Source organism: Salvelinus sp. IW2-2015, unplaced genomic scaffold (genome assembly GCF_002910315.2).
Source record: "Salvelinus sp. IW2-2015 unplaced genomic scaffold, ASM291031v2 Un_scaffold5008, whole genome shotgun sequence".
Classification (NCBI taxonomy): Eukaryota; Metazoa; Chordata; class Actinopteri; order Salmoniformes; family Salmonidae; genus Salvelinus; species Salvelinus sp. IW2-2015.
This window is the reverse complement of record NW_019946276.1, coordinates 20,135-26,788: the sequence shown is the minus strand read 5'-3', so window position 1 is coordinate 26,788 and position 6,654 is coordinate 20,135. Positions and strand designations below refer to the sequence as shown.

The following is a 6,654-nucleotide window of genomic DNA, read 5'->3' as shown; positions in this document are numbered from 1 at the left end:
GTGTACGGGGGAGAGACATTCTCTCTTCCTATTGGGGAGCAGTGTATGGGGGAGAGGGGACATTCTCTCCTTTCTATTGTGGGAGCAGTGTAAGCGGGGAGAGGATATTCTCCCCTTCCTATTGGGGAGCAGTGTAACGGGGGAGAGGACATTCTCTCCTTCCTATTGGGGAGAGTGTAACGGGGGAGGGGACATTCCTCCTTCCTATTGGGGAGTCAGTGTAACGGGGGAGAGGAACTTCCTTCTATTGGGGAGCAGTGTAAGGGGAGAGGACATTCTCTCCTTCTCTTGGGGAGCAGTGTAACGGGGGAAGAAGGACCATTCTCTCCCTTCCTATTGGGGAGCAGGTAACGGGGAGGGGACACTTCTCTCTCCTTCCTATTGGGGAGCAGTGTAACGGGGGAAGGAGCATTCTCCATCCTTCCTCTAATTGGGGAGCAGTGTAAGGCGGACATTCTCTGGAATCTGATAGATGGTACTAGTCTGTTCTGTTTAATATTATATGGACAAGGGAGAAATGATGGGTGCCTGTAAGTGTGACTATATTAAAACATTTTTTTTTTATGTGATTAGATTCTTTTAAATCGTTCTCTCTCTTTTAGGTCTTTATCAATAGTGGAATGTAATTTGCTTAATGACAATGGCATGTCCTGCTCAGCCCCATAATGTAATGTAACAGTAACACTAACCCCAATGCAGTGGTGAAGTTATTGACGCCATGGAATTACTTACAAGCAATGTGGACTGCAGATGGGTTCAAAGTCGATGTATTAGGCAAAGAAAAGGTCTACACTTTTTTGTCATTTCATTGTCTGAGTTGATTTCAAGGCAAAACATAAATAACACAAATACACAAGCTTGGAAGCAACTCCCTAATTCAACCACGGACCACGTTCTGATTTTGGTCGGTGAAGGGCCAGATCTCGACAACACCACAACTTTGCTTAATTATCAAAACCCAGCCCTTTCACGCAATCGCGGCAAGAGGGGCGATCATTTTGTAACAGTATGAAATAGCAAACAACTATTTCTGACCACCCCAACCCTGAACCCTAGCATTACCACCTCAGAATTGCCTGTTGTGTTTAGTATGTTAAAATGGCCCTGTAGATCCAACACAGGTCCAGTTCCTCTGGGAAAACTGCCCCCGCCCTTCTCCTCCCTCCCTTTCCATCTCACCATCCTCCCTCTCCTCGTCCTCCATCTCACCATCTCCTCTCCCTCCCTGTCCCTCCCCAATCTCACCATCCAATCCTCTCCTCCCCCTCTCCCTCCATCCTCACCAATCCTCCTCTCCTCCATTCAACCATCCTCCTCTCCTCTCTCACCATCCTCCTCTTCCCTCCACATCTTACCATCCATGCCCTCCTTGTTTTCTGGAGTTTGTAGAGACGCCCCCTCCCTCCTCCATCCTCCTCCTCCCCTCCCCTCCATGCTCTCTCTCATCCACATCACAATCTCACCCCTCCTCTACCTCCTCTCCCTCCAGTCTCACCATCCTCCTCAATCCTCTCCCCCCATCTTACATTCATCACTCCTTGTTTCTGGAGTATGTAGATGCCCTCCTCCCCCTCCCCGCCTCCCTCCCTCTCCTCCCTTCCTTGCCTCCACTCTTTACATCTGTCCCACTCCTTGTTTCTGGAGTATGTAGATGGCCCCTCCTCCCCCCTCCCTCTCCTCCCTCCCTACTCCCTCCACTCCTCCATCCTCCTCCCCCCTCCTCCCTCCCTCCTCCCAACTCCCTCATCCTTACATCCATCCACTCCTTGTTTGGAGCTCCGAGATGCCGAATGAGAGCGCTCCCATTGAAAGTCGTTCTGCCTGGTCAATGATCCCAGTCCCAGATCTCCACCGACAGACGCGGTCCTTATCAGAGTCCTTCAGAGGCTAAAGAGAGTATAGAGAGAGAATCAATACTTCACAGATGCAACGTTCACGCTACTTTATCTTGAGGTTTTCTTGACAGAGTGTGAAAGTATCGTTCCAGATATGTATGTTATAAAAGGTCTATCCAAAGGCTTCTAACAGCACACGTAACTATTGGTGATCTACAACAAACTGATAGATCAACTACACAACTACATGATACATAACATATATGATGATGACCAACATAACAGTTACAACCTACACATAACTATGAGATCAGAACAACTAACTATGGAGATCAATTAACAACATATTGATTGATCAACTCAACCACTACTATGATGATCAACTACAACAACACTAATTGATGATCAACTACAACCAACTAAAACTATGAATGATCAACTACAACCAACTAACTATTGATGCATCACTCCAACGCAACTAACTATTGATTTATCAACTACAACCAACTAACTATTGACTGATCAACTCTACCACCAAACTAACTATTGCATGATCAACTAACAACCAACTACTATTGAATGATCAACTAAACCAATCTAACTATGGATGATCAACTACAACCAACTAACTATGGATGATCAATACAACCAACTAACTCTTGATGATCAACTTACAACGCCAACTAACTATTGATGATCAACTACACCAACTTAACTTATTGATGATCCACTACAACCAACTAACTATGGATGATCAACTAACAACCAAACTAAGCTATGGATGATCAAACTACAACCAACCTCACTATTTGATGATCAACTACAACCAACTAACATATTGATGATCAACTACAACCAACTTAACTATGGATGACTCAACTACAACCAACTAACTATTGATGATCAACTACACCAACTAACATGATTGACTCACTTCAACCATACTAACTATTGATGATCAACTACAACCAACTAACTAATTGATATCAACTACAAAACCAAAACTAACTATTGATGATCACTACAACAACTAACTATTGTGATGAATCAATCTGTTCCAACCTCTATGTAACAGTCCCCTGTTCCAACCTCTATGTAACAGTCCCCTGTTCCAACCTCTATGTAACAGTCCACTGTTCCAACCTCTATGTAACAGTCCTCTGTTCCAACCTCTATGTAACAGTCCCCTGATCCAACCTCTATGTAACAGTCCCCTGATCCAACCTCTATGTAACAGTCCCCTGATCCAACCTCTATGTAACAGTCCCCTGTTCCAACCTCTATGTAACAGTCCCCTGACCTTGATAAATGAGGTGAGCTTAATGTTTAGAGAGAGAAAAGCATATATTTATATTCTTCAGTCCTGACTGCAACTCTTCTAGATTGAAGAACAAGTATTTAAGTTTTATGGAAGTTTTATCAAACTCAAAATGTTGACGTAAACAACTGTAACTCTGATCGTAATTTGTCTCTCCCCATCAGAGGGCTAAGATCGGTCCTGGTAAGAACACAGACGGCTCCTCCTCTAACTCCACCTCTAAGTACGATAGCAACGGTAACCAGGACCGCGTCAAACTGACAGACTTCAACTTCATTATGGTGTTGGGAAAGGGCAGCTTCGGGAAGGTACGTGGTGGAGAGACTGTATGGTGTTGGGCAAGGGCAGCTTTGGGAAGGTACGTGGTGGAGAGACTGTATGTAGGGGACAGAGAGACTGTATGTGGGGGACAGAGAGACTGTGTGTAGGGGACAGAGAGACTGTGTATGTGGGGGACAGAGAGACTGTGTATTTGGGGGACGGAGAGACTGTGTATGTGGGGGACGGAGAGACTGTATTTGGGGGACAAGAGACTGTGTGTTACTCTGTTAAAGATCCTGTTAAATATCCCCTCGTCTCCAGGTGATGCTAAGCCAGAGCTAAAGATCCTGTTAAATATCCCCTCGTCTCCAGTGTGTTAGCAGAGCGTAAAGATCCTGTTAAATATCCCCTCGTCTCCAGGTGATGCTAGCGGAGCGGAAAGATCCTGTTAAATATCCCCTCGTCTCCAGGTGATGCTAGCAGAGCGTAAAGGAGCAGACAGTAAAGATCCTGTTAAATATCCCCTCGTCTCTAGGTGATGTTAGCGGAGCGTAAAGATCCTGTTAAATATCCCTCGTCTCTAGGTGATGCTAGCAGAGCGTAAAGGAGAGACAGTAAAATCCTGTTTAAATATCCCCTCGTCTCCAGGTGATGTTAGCAGAGCGTAAAGATCCTGTTAAATATCCCCTCGTCTCCAGGTGATGTTAGCAGAGCGTAAAGATCCTGTTAAATATCCCCTCGTCTCCAGTGATGTTAGCAGAGCGTAAGATCCTGTAAATACCCTCGTCTCCAGGTGATGTTAGCAGAGCGTAAAGATCCTGTTACATATCCCCTCGTCTCTAGGTGATGTTAGCAGAGCTAAAGATCCTGTTAAATATCCCCTCGTCTCTAGGTGATGTTAGCAGAGCGTAAAGATCCTGTTAAATATCCCTCCGTCTCCAGGTGATGCTAGCGGAGCGTAAAGATCCTGTTAAATATCCCCTCGTCTCCAGGTGATGTTAGCAGAGCGTAAAAGACCTGTTAAATATCCCCTCATCTCCAGGTGATTTAGCAGAGCGTAAAGGGGCAGACAGTAAGATCCTGTTAAATATCCCCTCGTCTCTAGGTGATGCTAGCAGAGCGTAAAGGAGCAGACAGTAAAGATCCTGTTAAATATCCCCTCGTCTCTAGGTGATGTTAGCAGAGCGTAAAGATCCTGTTAAATATCCCCTCGTCTCTAGGTGATGTTAGCAGAGCGTAAAGATCCTGTTAAATATCCCCTCGTCTCCAGGTGATGCTAGCGGAGCGTAAAGATCCTGTTAAATATCCCCTCGTCTCCAGGTTTTTTAGCAGAGCGTAAAGATCCTGTTAAATATCCCCTCATCTCCAGGTGATTTAGCAGAGCGTAAAGGCAGACAGTAAAGATCCTGTTAAATATCCCCTCGTCTCTAGGTGATGCTAGCAGAGCGTAAAGGAGCAGACAGTAAAGATCCTGTTAAATATCCCCTCGTCTCTAGGTGATGTTAGCGGAGAGTAAAGATCCTGTTAAATATCCCCTCGTCTCTAGGTAGTGCTAGCAGAGCGTAAAGGAGCAGACAGTAAAGATCCTGTTAAATATCCCTCGTCTCCAGGTGATGTTAGCAGAGCGTAAAGCCTGTTAAATCCCCTCGTCTCCAGGTGATGTTAGCAAAGCGTAAAGATCCTGTTACATATCCCCTCGTCTCTAGGTGATGTTAGCAGAGCGTAAAGATCCTGTTAAATATCCCCTCCTCTCTAGGTGATGTTAGCAGAGCGTAAAGATCCTGTTAAATATCCCCTCGTCTCCAGGTGATGCTAGCGGAGCGTAAAGATCCTGTTAAATATCCCCTCGTCTCCAGGTGATGTTAGCAGAGCGTAAAGATCCTGTTAAATATCCCCTCATCTCCAGTGATGTTAGCAGAGCGTAAAGGGCAGACAGTAAAGATCCTGTTAAATATCCCCTCGTCTCTAGGTGATGCTAGCAGAGCGTAAAGGAGCAACAGTAAAGATCCTGTTAATATCCCCTCGTCTCTAGGTGATGTTAGCAGAGCGTAAAAGTCCTGTTACATATCCCCTCGTCTCTAGGTGATGTTAGCAGAGCGTAAAGATCCTGTTAAATATCCCCTCGTCTCCAGGTGATGTTAGCAGAGCGTAAAGGGCAGACGAGCTGTACGCCGTGAAGATCCTGAAGAAGGATGTTGTGATTCAGGATATGATGTGAGTGCACCATGGTGGAAAGAAGTCCTGGCCCTGTCAGGAAACCTCCCTTCCTCACACAGCTCCACTCCTGCTTCCAGACCATGGTAAACACACACACACATACACACACACATACACACACACACACACACACACACACACACACATACACACACACACACACAGAGACACACACACACACACAGAGACACACACACCATTCTCAAGAGCAGGTGTACTGCTTTTATCAGTGTTTTCTGAGGTGGAATTCTGGGAATACCTGGGGAATACTGAACAGTCTCTCTCTCTCTCTCTTTCTCAACCCTTGCTGTCTCTCTCTCTACCTCTCTCCTCCCTCTCTTTGTCTTCTCTTGAGAGCCAGGTCTGTCTATGGCGGCCTCTTTCAATAGCAAGGCTATGCTCACTGAGTCTGTACATAATCAAGGATTTTCTTAATTTTGGGTCAGTCACTGCGGTCAGGTATTCTGCCACTGTGTATTCTCTGTTTAGGGCCAAATAACATTCCAGTTTGCTCTGTTTTTTAGTTGATTCTTTCTAGTGTGTCAAATAGTTATATTTTTGCTTTCTCGTGATCTGGTTGAGTCTAATTGTGTTTCTGTCCTGGGGCTCTGTGGGGTCTGTTTGTGTTTGTGAACAGAGCCCCAGAACCAGCTGACTGAGGGGACTCTTCTCTAGGTTCATCTCTCTGTAGGTGAGGGCTCTGTGGGGTCTGTTTGTGTTTGTGAACAGAGCCCCAGAACCAGTTGACTGAGGGGACTCTTCTCTAGGTTCATCTCTCTGTAGGTGAGGGCTCTGTGGGGTCTGTTTGTGTTTGTGAACAGAGCCCCAGAACCATTTGGCTGAGGAAACTCTTCTCCAGGTTCATCTCTCTTTAGGTGAGGGCTTTGTGGTGGAAGGTTTGGGAATAGCTTCCTTTTAGGTGGTTGTAGAATTGAACATCTCTTTTCTGGATTTTGACAACTAGCGAGTTTAGTCCTAATTCTGCTCTGCATTGTTTTGGGTTTTGCGTTGTACACAAAGTAT

At 45.5% G+C, this 6,654-nt stretch overlaps 1 long non-coding RNA gene across 1 annotated transcript; it reads left to right on the top strand.

Moving 5' to 3' along the window:
* The first annotated feature begins 3,308 nt into the window (after positions 1-3,308).
* On the top strand, positions 3,309-5,945 carry LOC139026522 (uncharacterized). Its single transcript, XR_011478345.1, has 3 exons — positions 3,309-3,461; positions 3,950-3,965; positions 5,562-5,945. It is a non-coding gene; the product is annotated as an uncharacterized lncRNA (long non-coding RNA).
* The last annotated feature ends 709 nt before the right edge of the window (positions 5,946-6,654 follow it).